This window comes from Pseudophryne corroboree, chromosome 3 (genome assembly GCF_028390025.1).
Source record: "Pseudophryne corroboree isolate aPseCor3 chromosome 3, aPseCor3.hap2, whole genome shotgun sequence".
NCBI classification, from domain to species: domain Eukaryota; kingdom Metazoa; phylum Chordata; class Amphibia; order Anura; family Myobatrachidae; genus Pseudophryne; species Pseudophryne corroboree.
In genome coordinates, this window is record NC_086446.1 from 95,961,236 (window position 1) to 95,974,269 (window position 13,034).

General features: G+C 38.6%; 2 pseudogenes; both read left to right on the top strand.

Moving 5' to 3' along the window:
* Nucleotides 1-7,569: 7,569 nt before the first annotated feature.
* Nucleotides 7,570-7,688, top strand: LOC134897209 (5S ribosomal RNA; annotated as a pseudogene).
* Nucleotides 7,689-12,548: 4,860 nt separating this feature from the next.
* On the top strand, nt 12,549-12,667 carry LOC134897362 (5S ribosomal RNA; annotated as a pseudogene).
* Nucleotides 12,668-13,034: the final 367 nt, after the last annotated feature.

Genomic DNA, 13,034 nt, shown 5'->3' on the forward strand with positions numbered 1-13,034 from the left:
TGTTTTAATGGATAGGGATAGATATGTTAATGAGACATTAAGCGATGGACTGGCCTATCAAAGAATAAGGAGTGGATCTTACTTTCACAATCCAAAAAGCACTTTTTGAACTCACTAATAAAGCAGAGAAGGAAGGTGTAATAACAAATATTAAGAATTCCTTAATCCCTACCATATATATCCTCCCTAAAATGCATAAAGACTCCCAAAATCCATCCAGCAGACCTATATCATCGAGATGTGACAGATTGACATGTTATCTATAAGAATTTATTAATTTCCACCTTCAGCCCTTGATACAAAGTACTAGGGCTTATCCTAAGCATACTGCAGATGTGTTAAAGAAATTATCCAAATTAACATGGGAAAAAGATTCATATATTTGCAGAGCAGAAGTGAGCACATTATATACCATCATAGAAATGGATAAAGGGACGCACAGTAGTATCTATTTAGATAAGTGTCATTTAAGTGATGAAATTTATTTACAGATGGTATTAAATTCATTCTCCAGAACAATTACTTAATTTTGTAAGTTTTTTTTTTAATCAACTTGTTTATGGCATGCTGGGAGGACCACCATGTTTGAGAAAGTGGTGGTCCAAAGGCGGGGGCCTGGTGTCCTGGCAGCATTTTATTGACATTTTGTTCATTTGGAGGGACGAAAAAGTGTCTTTGCTTGAATTTGATAACCACACCGTCCATTAAAATCACTTTTTCACAGTCAGTTTGGAGTAACTTTTTAGGATTTAAAACATATAAAAAATTATATTAACCAAACAATTTTATTTTATTTTTTTAGAAGACCAACTGTTTCATTGATAGGTCCAGCCAGCACCATGCTATCTGGCTTGATAGTGTCCCCCTTTTGCACAATTTACAGGAATAAAACGGAACTGTACTGACAATGCAATATGTGAAGAACAGATTGGAGTTTCAAAATACTTCTCCAGTAAAAGTTATAAACAGAGCACTTTAGTTAAAGGCCAAAGAGAGGATTGATCAAATTGAGGGAACAGATCTATGATAGAAAAAAACTAAACCAAAAGTGAGTGGTGATGATTATCAATGGGCCTAAATCAATATAGTACCTGTTTTTGGGATATTTAGTCTGTTTTTAAAAATAATTGGATACTTAATACGAGACCCTATTTTGCAAGGCAATATCCTTACATGTCCAGTTTTCATTTATAGGAGGGCACCAGCACTTAGGGATTCATTTTGTACAGCAGCTGGAGGTAGAACCTAGACAAAGCATTCACAAGGTGTGGGACCTGCCTAATGTGCAGAACTGTAAAAAGTGAAAACTCAACCATTAAAAAAATATACTGTTAATGGTAAAACATATGAAAGAATTCATCACATGTAATTCAAGGAATGTGACCTATATTCTGGAATGTGTATGTGGTTTGTTATACATAGGCAAAACCACGAGGTGCCTTAAGGTGCGCCAGGTGGAACATGTATACAACATTCGCAAAGCTGTTGAAACACATACTGTTTCAGTGCACTTTTAAAAAGTCAATCACTCTAAAGAATGTTATATGAAATGGTATCCAACACATCTTACCTAAATGTAGAGCTAAAGATATGAAACAGAGACTCTCAAGATAAGAGCTGAAGTGGATTTAGGAGTTAAAACCTTAGTACCAAAAAGGGTTAAATAGTGAATTTGAATGCATATTTTTTTAACGTCATTTTATATGATTTTTTTGTTTTTATTATATATAGATATGAACTTCTTTGTTTTACTGAATGCATTGTAATTTTTTATTACCTCTTTCTCTTTCATGTGACCCCAGATTGCTATTTATATATATATGGTGCTATGGATTATAATAGAGATGTTGGTTGCACATGTTGTGAAGGTGATGCAATATGAATACAAAAGGATTAGAAACACTTCATCATCATTAAGTTTTTGCACCACTTTATTGCTGAAAGAAACATGTGGAACACAATTTGGAATACAAGTAAAAATATAGTGCGTTATAAATATTCTGGCCTTGCTGCTTGTAGTAGAACGCACTGGTGGAACGCAAACTGGCGGTCACACTGGAACCGGTTATTGGTTGTCACTTCTGCCACAGCATTTTTGAAATGTACATGCCACATCAATTAAGAACCAGCGCTGGGGGCTTGTGCAATCACTGGGGGTATATAAATAATCTATGCTTGCAATACCGACCACAGTCAATATTGCGTAGTGAGAATCGGGCATATCCGAAATCTCACTGTGTGTACACACCTATAGAAATGATAGTAGGTAAGTTGAATAGCCTTCCATCAAAGGTGGAAGAGGATAAGACAGTAGAGCAATTTAAACATGTTTGGGTTAGACACAATGGTATCTTTACAAAGGATCAACTAGGGTTGAGGTTAACCTAAAGGATGAAAAAAGGGGTAAACAAGATGGGCCAACTGGTTCTTATCTGCCATCAAATTCTGTGTTTCTGTGTTAAGTAATCTTTAATCTCTCATCATGAGTGCTTACACCAATAGAAGTTAGTCTTGTCTTTTTGTGTAAATTATGCCAACAACTGTGCCTAAGTGAACATGTTAATACAGCTGAACACCTGAATATTCTTGAAGTTGGGATAGAATCTATATTACCATCAATTTTCCGTCAAAAAAAAATACCCAGTTTCATCTAATGCGTCTATGAAGACATATTGTCACATGGTGGAGAATGACGTCCAACGTGTCTTCCTGAACCAACATGGTCCACACTACAATCTGTCAAAGGATTAATGGCATAATTACATTGTAATAAGACCGGACGATAAGGGAGGCACAATAGTTATACAAAATAGAGTATATTGCTGAGTATACTAACCCTTCACTGGCTTCCCTTCTAGAATCCTATTCAAACTTCTCACACTCACTTACAAAGCCCTCACCCACTCCTTTCCCATTTAACATAACTGACCTTATCTCCCTTTACACTTCCACCTATCCTCTTCACTCTGCTAATGCACGCTGCCTCTCCTGCCAACTGATCACTTCCTCCCACTCCTACCTTCAATATTTCTCATGTGCTGCTCCCTCTCTCTGGAGTTCCCTACTTCTTTCCATCAGACTCTGCATCACTCTTCAAAACTTCAAACTGGCTCTCAAGACCCACTTCACCAAACCCAGCCTAATCTCATCCTAACCCTCTCTTCCATGCTCACTGTCTACACCATCTGTTCCACCCCTGTCTGTCTGCCCCTCCCCTTTAGAATGTAAGCTCTCACGAGCAGAGCCCTCAACCCTCATGGGCTTTTCCTTCTCTTACTTAAACCATCCTCAATGGCACCTTATCCTGCGGTTCTCTGCAAACTCTGATACTTATGTCAGTGTTACTTACCCTGTACTTGTCCTATATTTTCTTCAACTGTAAGTCACTATTGTCCTGTTTTGATATTTTATTTATGTACTTTGTAATTGGGCACTGCAGATCCCTTGTGGCACGCTATAAATAAAGGATGATAATAATAATAATAATAATAATACTACAGTAAATTTAATACAAAGTCAGGAAATATTAAATAGATTATTTATAATAACTTCCCAATCCTTAAACAAGAACTCATACTAGGGAATTGCATTGAAGGACAGTCCTATTACTTTTAAGAGGAATACAACCTTATAAGTTTACTGGCACCTAGCGACTTGAAGCTAGAAGACAAATCTCATGCTAAATGTGGTTACATTAAAAGATAATGGGAAACTTAAGGTGTAATAACTCAATTTTCTTGACATGTCAACATATGCAGAATAAAATACGGAGAGTTACTTCCTATGCTAATGAGAAAGCTTTCATATTAAACAAAAGGGCATATTGTCCGCAAGATTTGTAATATACATAACAATTAATTTAGGAGAATGAGATTCCAACAGCTAAAATTAAAATATATCGCTGCTTCTAAAATTAATAGTCACCATAAATGGTATATTAAACCTGATATCAAAGATATACTGTATATGAATAAGAACAGTAAAATTTATATTCACCATCCCAGCATAAATTGTAACTTTCCACTCTATCTCTCGGTAGAGCAGGATCAACTATTGACCCAGACATACATTAAAACTGTAGATCAAAACAGGTATTTGAACTTCAATAGCTCACATAAACTGGCTTGGAAAACAAATATACCTAAAGGACAGTTTACTAGAGTGAAACGTAACTGTACAATGGAACAGGCCTTTGAAACACAGGCAGGTAAGTGGATATCCTTGTTCTAAGAAGGCATCATATAAAATACAGTACTCCAAAAAGCTATGGAGGAGGTTAGAACTATGGATAGGATGTCATTATTGACGCACCCCTTAAATACTAGTAAAAAGAACACAGGTATAGACTATGAAGATAAATCAGCACTCTTCATAACACAGTATAATAGTTGTGCTCACAAAATAAAATCTGTCATTAAGAATTCATCTTTATTAAGATTAGATAATGTCCTGAAAGATAATATAAATTTAAATGGTACTGTCATTTTTAGAAAATCCAGTAATCTTCAATCTTTTCTAGTGAAGAGTCATTTTCAAGTAAAAGGAGTATTAGTGAGACATGGCTACCAAAAAAGCCGGATGGATTTCATAAGAGCGGCAGGCAGAATTGTAATACATGTCTACATACTGCCAAGAAGAGTATAGAAATTACATCAGCTTCAGGGGAAGAGACTTAAGATAAAGGGCTTTCTAAACTGTAGATCCACTTTTGTAATCTATCTAATCCAATGTGAGTGCGGTAAATAATATGTTGGAAGAACTACCCGCACCCTACATAAACAATTTATGGAACACTGGTGCAACATTATACAAGGAATCAAAACGCATCCTCTTTCTAGCCATATATCTCAATGTTCCATGTCTGACAATAAGAACAAAGTAGTCAGGAGGGCCATTGAACAAATAAAAATCACTTATAGAGGGGGGACAGATTTAAAAGGCTATGCAGACGTGAGCCCTATTGGATCTATCATTTAAATACCATGGTCCCATATGACCTCAATGATTCTGTTGAGCTCAATAATATTTGAAATATAATTGTCCATTTTGAATCTGCTTGGTATATCCACAAGTTTTTTTAAACTGATTTCTATAATCTGTAGAATTTTCATGGTGGGAAGCAGCACCACCTATGTTCATTATCAATAAATGTGCTGTTTCTGATCTGTCTCTTTATGACTCTTGGTTACATTAGAGTCACTTTGTTGCTCCTCTATTGCAGTCCATGTCAGTTCTCATCTAATTTTTAATCTCTATTGTACCACTTATCACTATTTATAATTTGCAACTGTATTGTTTGTCTTCCTTTCCCCTGTTTGTGGAAATTGGGGATTATTATTATTATTATTAATTTCTACAAACTTGATATTCCACTCCATACATGGGGATAGATGGTATATTTGTGTACATCTAAATATCATCTGGTGAGATGAATTGTTGTTTGGTCAGATGAAGCATGTGAAATATATGCTTAGAAAAAGTCTGTAAATTATTGGGATCTCTATGACTGATGCAGTCAATACTAGGTTTTCACAGCATTAGTATTATAATTAACCACATTTTAATTCCTTTGGATATACTGTATATACACACACACATATGAAGAGAGATATAGGTTCAATATTAGTATCAGCACCATCATTTACGGAGGATGCTGATTAGAGATATTATCATACATTTGTCTACTCCTTTTGGAATTCCATTTCTCCTTTGCATTATTATTGTCTTAGTATTTTTATTTCCATTCTAACTAAAAATTGTGAAAATGCGCATATATATTAGAGATGAGCGGATTCGTTTCCTCGAGATCCGAACCCCTCCGAACCTCTCCTATTTTACACGGTTCAGAGGAAGCCTCGGATCTTCCCACCTTGCTCGGTTAACCCAAGTGCGCCAGAACGTCATCATCCCGCTGTCGTATTCTCGCGAGATTCGTATTCTATATAAGGAGCCGCGCGTCGCCACCATTTTCACTCGTGCTTTGGAGATGATAGCGAGAGGACGTGGCTGCGTTCTCTCAGTTTCTGTGTTCACTGTTCAGTGTGCTGCAAATATCTGTGCTCAGTGTGCTGCAAATATCTGTGCTCAGTGTGCTGCAAATATCTACGTTCTCTGCCTGAAAACACTCCATATCTGTGCTGCATTATAGGAGGACAATGCAGAATTTTGCTGACCACCAGTATATATATATATATATATATATATATATATAGCAGTACGGTACAGTAGGCCATTGCTCTACCTCTGTGTCGTCAAGTATACTATCCATATCTGTGCTGCATTGTAGTTGTGCGCAGTATATAGTAGGAGGACAGTGCAGAATTTTGCTGACCACCAGCATATATATATAGCAGTACGGTACAGTAAGCCATTGCTCTACCTCTGTGTCGTCAAGAATACAATCCATACCTGTGCTGCATTGTAGTTGAGCGCAGTATATAGTAGGAGGACAGTGCAGAATTTTGCTGACCACCAGTATATATATATAGCAGTACGGTACAGTAGTCCATTGCTCTACCTCTGTGTCATCAAGTATACAATCCATACCTGTGCTGCATTGTAGTTGTGCGCAGTATATAGGAGGAGGACAGTGCAGAATTTTGCTGACCACCAGTATATATATATATATATATATATATATATATATATATATATATAGCAGTATGGTACAGTAGTCCATTGCTCTACCTCTGTGTCGTCAAGTATACTATCCATATCTGTGATGCATTTAAGTTGTGCGCAGTATATAGTAGGAGGACAGTGCAGAATTTTGCTGACCACCAGTATATATATATATAGCAGTACGATACAGTAGGCCATTGCTCTACCTCTGTGTCGTCAAGTATACAATCCATACCTGTGCTGCATTGTAGTTGTGCGCAGTATATAGTAGGACCGTGCAGAATTTTGCTGACCACCAGTATATATATAGCAGTACGGTACAGTAGTCCATTGCGCTACCTCTGTGTCGTCAAGTATACAATCCATACCTGTGCTGCATTGTAGTTGTGCGCAGCATATAGTAGCAGGACCGTGCAGAATTTTGCTGACCACCAGTATATATATATATAGCAGTTCGGTGCAGTAGTCCATTGCTCTATCTCTGTGTCGACAAGTATACTATCCATACCTGTGCTGCATTGTAGTTGTGCGCAGTATATAGTAGGAGCACAGTGCAGAATTTTGCTGACCACCAGTATATATATATATATATATATATATATATATAGTGGTACGGTACAGTAGTCCATTGCTCTACCTCTGTGTCGTCAAGTACACTATCCATACCTGTGCTGCATTGTAGTTGTGTGCAGTATATAGTAGGAGGACAGTGCAGAATTTTGCTGACCACCACCTTGCAACCTACGGGTCTGAACGAGAGCTATGATATTGCACCCTTTCTATTAGGTGCTGTATCCTCCAATACTCCCCTTTTTCCTTTGTCGCCACAATTGGTCTTTTGCACATTCCTTCCCTCTTGGGTGTCCATGTCACACTATATTAAAGTAATTGAATCATCAGGGCTCGTGTGTTAATTTGCAATCGGGTTATATAAGATGTTAACTTTTCGTGTACAGTCAAACCACACTGGTACGCCCAATCTCATCCGATCTTGGAAGCTAAGCAGTGTTTGGGCCTGATCAGTACCAGGGAGGGGGACTGCCTGGGAAGATCAGGTACTGTAAGGACTGACAAATAACGTCAAGCTAACCAGTGACCAATCCATTACCACATGATATTAACCAGGTTGACACCATTTACGACTCACCTTATGAATTATAACACTATGAATTCTCTGAGCTTAAATATCATCACCTTCCCAGCATCACTCTCATATTGTTTATATATCCTTTTTATATATCCTTTATTAGGTCAATACTCTGCGCTTGGTTCTACCCCCCTTCTTTTTCCTCACAATCTTTGGGGTTGTAATCTTACAACCATTTCTCTTCTTTTTTCTAATCTCAATAATTAGTGGCACTTGTAAATCCTCTTATCACCTATGTATGGCTTTTTAACAGGATGTCACTTTCTAGATACACATTGGTAGCGTTGTGTGTCTGTCACTTTAATGTATATCATGTGGGCTAGTATTATTCCCTCATATAATAGTTTCCAGCATGTTTTATCTGCAACAAAGAAACCAGTACATAGATTTTACCATATCTTTTCTGTTTGTGTTTTTATTTATATGGATCCGTCGTCATGGATACCGATAAACCACAATTCTGGGTCTCCAAAGACTCCTTAAAGATGGCCACCGCATTTCCTTTATCCTCTATGGAGTTCCCCTCCAACAACATGGCCGCCGCAGCACTTAATAAGAAGGACATACACAGCATGGAGACCTGAACGTAGACTGTTGCTATCTGGAGAGGCTGCGGGCACATGCGCAGTGAACGAGCAGCGCCGCCGGCGCATGCGCACTAGCAAAACCGGAAGTGGGGCGGAAGTACCTGAAGACACGTGACGCGTCACCTCCGTCACCGGAAGTGTGGCGGAAGTGCCGCAATTCATCACATTTTTACAGTTTTGAACATTCCTAACATCATTTGAGCCTTACAAACCATTCGGTTTTAATGTGTACATCCCTATGGTGACCTCCTTTGCCTTAGGCTATGTTTCAATTGAGTGTCCTTGATTTCTTTTAGGTTATATTTTTTCATTAGATCACATGATCAATTATGACCTCACCAACCCTGAGCTAGTATACCAGGGGTATAAATAGGCATGTTATCTCATTCTGTCCTTACCCCTTGAAGAAGTCTGGTGTGATGAAACATGTTGGGCTCCCTGCAGTGACCCCCTTGCCTATTTTTAAATATAAGTCAGAACTCCTTACCTTTTACAAAGACCTTTTATGTTTATATACTTTTATCAATACTTTGAAGTACTTTTTATGTTGTGATCCACTTTTATGTGATATTAAAGCTCGTTTGGATTATTATATATTTTTTGGCTTTTAAATCTAAAAATTTTAGCAATTGCATTTTAAACACAAGTCGCCGGTACCCTTATCCCCCCATTCTATACTTTTCCTGGCAGTACTGTACCAGTAGTGCACTCTTAAGGGTTTGCAGACACCTTTTAACAAGGCTTCGTGTGTTTTTCTTTTAGCAATTTTATTTTTCATGTTTTACTGAGAACCCACCTCACAAGTGGCGCTGTATCATTTCTTGCTACACAATTGTCTCTCGGTACATCGATATAGCAGCCTGGTGAGACGAGTATCCAGTATTTTACTAGAATGTTTGGAAACACTGATCGCACGGTAAAAAGAAATGATTTATGCCAAAAAATATTTAATGAGAACAAACAGGTGGATGCTCCAACAACCACACAAGACCTTGACGATCTGTTTTGGGGTATGGAGAAACTCCTTATTAAAGAAGTGAAAATGTGGTGGGACGTAAAAGGCCTGGAACATTACATCACAGTAAATAGAGTACCCAGAGGCTTGAGACTCCTCAAACAACCCGTGTTTGGCACAATGGATACAGAATTCATAGAAGAATGGGACTCCATTTTGCACAGGTGTTCTATTGACCTCATGAAACTTCTCATCCGAAAAAAGAAGGATGCCCTGGTGGAACTAGAGGTCGAAATAAAGGCGAAAGAATCTGAAATGATCGGATTCAAGGACAAGGAGGACTACATTATCAATGAAAAAGTACTTAACAAGAAATTAGAGCATGTTGAAGGGGAAGTCATTAAAGGGAAAGAGAAGAAATTTCTTCGGGACAGAAATTATTACAGTCAAGGACACATGAAGAACTGGAGCCGGTTTAAGGCTCCCGGCCATCAGTCTAATGGAATGGGGAGGTACCAATGGAAGACGGCACCTAACAAAGGGAAGAAAACCAGGACTAATAGTGAAGATTCCCCATCAAACCCACACATAAGAACAATAAACAGATTCTCAGCTCTACAAAGAAGAGACTCCACAGGGGACCAGGATTTTTTATCGGCAAGAACAGGTGCACGAACAAAAGATTTGATGAGAAACATGGTGAGAGAGGACAGCAGACAGGCATCTCCCATGAAAAGGTTTCTAGAAGAAGAGGAAAACGGGGCGGTAGGAGGGAGAGACCAGAAAAGAAGGAATCTACATTAGCCGAATCACGGGACAAAGGCATCTTTAACCTATCTAAGCACATTTTAATGGAACCAGAGGTCACACTCCTCAGTAAGGGTCTGACTTTTGCACCAACGAGTGGTTTGAACAAGTTCGAGACCTTTATTGATTTGAATAAATTTGTGAGAAAGCTAACTTTGAAGAGACATTTTTTGCGTAAAGAAGATGCTGTCATAAATAATTATGAGGAACGCTCCAAGTCTGGTCTTAAACCAACATCGAAATATTACCCACTCGAGTCAAAGGGAAGCAACGTCAGTATTTTTTATGATATGGTAAAAAAGGACTTATGTGATACTGAACAGAAACAGGCTGAGGGAAGAAATTTGGGGAACCGTGAATGCGAAGCCCTGAAAAAACTGCAAAAAAACAACAACATAGTTATAAAGCAGGCCGACAAAGGGGGGGGATTGGTTATAATGGACCATGACCTCTACAAAAAAGAGGCACTAAGACTACTGGGGGATGCTAATTCCTACACACCACTCCAGGGTGATCCAAAAGACCCTTTGTGGAAGAGCTAAGGACCATACTTCTACATGCACTAAGGAGTAATGTGATAACAAAGGAAGAGTACCAGTTTCTTATGCAATCCAATATCATTACCCCCATTTTTTACTTTTTACCGAAGATCCATAAATCCTTGATTAATCCACCCGGCAGACCAATAGTGGCGGGCATAGGTTCACTAACCTCCAATTTATCAGAATACGTGGATGTTTTCTTGAAAAAGTATGTGATAGCATTACCATCATATTTGAAAGATACAACATCAATACTCAATATACTTGGAGCAGTGGAGTGGAAGGACACATATATATGGGCGACAGTGGATGTTCAATCCCTGTACACATGCATTGAACACTCTATAGGCATAGCTGCATGCAGGGAATATTTGAACAACGATCCAACCCTTACTTCCATCCACCGAGATTTTATTTGTGATCTTATGCTTTTTATCCTCAGCCATAATTATTTTAAGTTTCATAACCAGTTTTACCTACAATGCTGCGGCACAGCTATGGGGACGATTTTTGCCCCAAGCTTTGCCAATTTATTCATGGGATGTTGGGAAAAGACACATGTTTACGGTTCTAGTGCTTTTAAGGATAATGTGGTACTCTACTGACGATACATCGATGACATTTTAATCATTTGGAATGGCACGGTTGAATCTTTTAATGAGTTTTTAAATATGCTGGGAAACAATGATCTGAACTTGACCTTTACGTCAAACACCAATGACAAATCGGTCGAATATCTGGACTTGATTTTAACTGGTGAAAATGGAGGCATTACCACTAAGAACTATATCAAAGAGGTGGATATGAACAGTTATTTGCACTACCGAAGTAACCACCTCCAAAAGTGGAAGGATAATATTCCGGCATCACAGTTCTCAAGGATAAAGAGGAATTGTACGAATCCCAAGGACTGTGATGACAAACTAAAGGTCTACAGCAAAAGGTTCCAGGACAAAGAATACCCGGGGCCCATTTTGAAGAAAGCCCTAGAAAAAACAAGGAATGTGGACAGAGAAGACCTCCTGAAGTACAAACCAAGAGATGCCAAGAAAGATTCAGTTGCCTACATTACCACCTACAATCAACATGAAAAGACCATCAGGAATTCGCTCAGGAACCACTGGAACATTCTTCTCATGGACCCAGTACTTAAGGACATCCTACCGTCTGAACAAGTTCTCATCTTCAAGAAATCTAGAAACCTGAAGGACCATCTTGCACCCAGCCTGTTGAAGGAGAAGTCCACCAAGAGCACCCCAATGCCAAAGTGTGTGGGTTCCTTTAAGTGTGGGAAATGTAATGTATGCAAATACCTACATCCGAATCGAAAAACCTTTAGTGACATGGAGGACAAGAAACAATACACCATAAAGGAATTCATGAACTGTAATACCATGTCCGTGATCTGCTTACTGGAATGCTCTTGCAAAAAGAAGTACGTGGGCAAGACCAAAAGACCATTAAAGATGAGGATCCAGGAACACATAAGGAATATCAAGAATAAGGTGGAGAGCCATACTGTTTCTAGACATTTCACATTACAGCATAACTCCAACCCTGAGGATCTCACGTTCAAGGCGATTGAGCATGTATGTCTGGGAGAGAGAGGAGGTGACCTCGCGAACAAACTCTCGAGAAGGGAGATGTACTGGATATTCCAGCTACAGACCTTGCAACCTACGGGTCTGAATGAGAGCTATGAGATTGCACCCTTTCTATGAGGTGCTGTATCCTCCATTACTCCCCTTTTTCCTTTGTCGCCACAATTGGTCTTTTGCACATTCCTTCCCTCTTGGGTGTCCATGTCACAAAATATTAAAGTAATTGAATCATCAGGGCTCGTGTGTTAATTTGCGATCGGGTTTCTGGCGATAAGATGTTTACTTTTCGTGTACAGTCAAACCACACTGGTACGCCCAATCTCATCTGATCTTGGAAGCTAAGCAGTGTTTGGGCCTGATCAGTACCAGGGAGGGGGACTGCCTGGGAAGATCAGGTACTGTAAGGACTGACAAATAACGTCAAGATAACCAGTGATCAATCCATTACCACATGATATTAACCAGGTTGACACCATTTACGACTCACCTTATGAATTATAACACTATGAATTCTCTGAGCTTAAATATCATCACCTTCCCAGCATCACTCTCATATTGTTTATATATCCTTTTTATATATCCTTTATTAGGTCAATACTCTGCGCTTGGTTCTACCCCCCTTCTTTTTCCTCACAATCTTTGGGGTTGTAATCTTACAACCATTTCTCTTCTTTTTTTCTAATCTCAATAATTAGTGGCACTTGTAAATCCTCTTATCACCTATGTATGGCTTTTTAACAGGATGTCACTTTCTAGATACACATTGGTAGCATT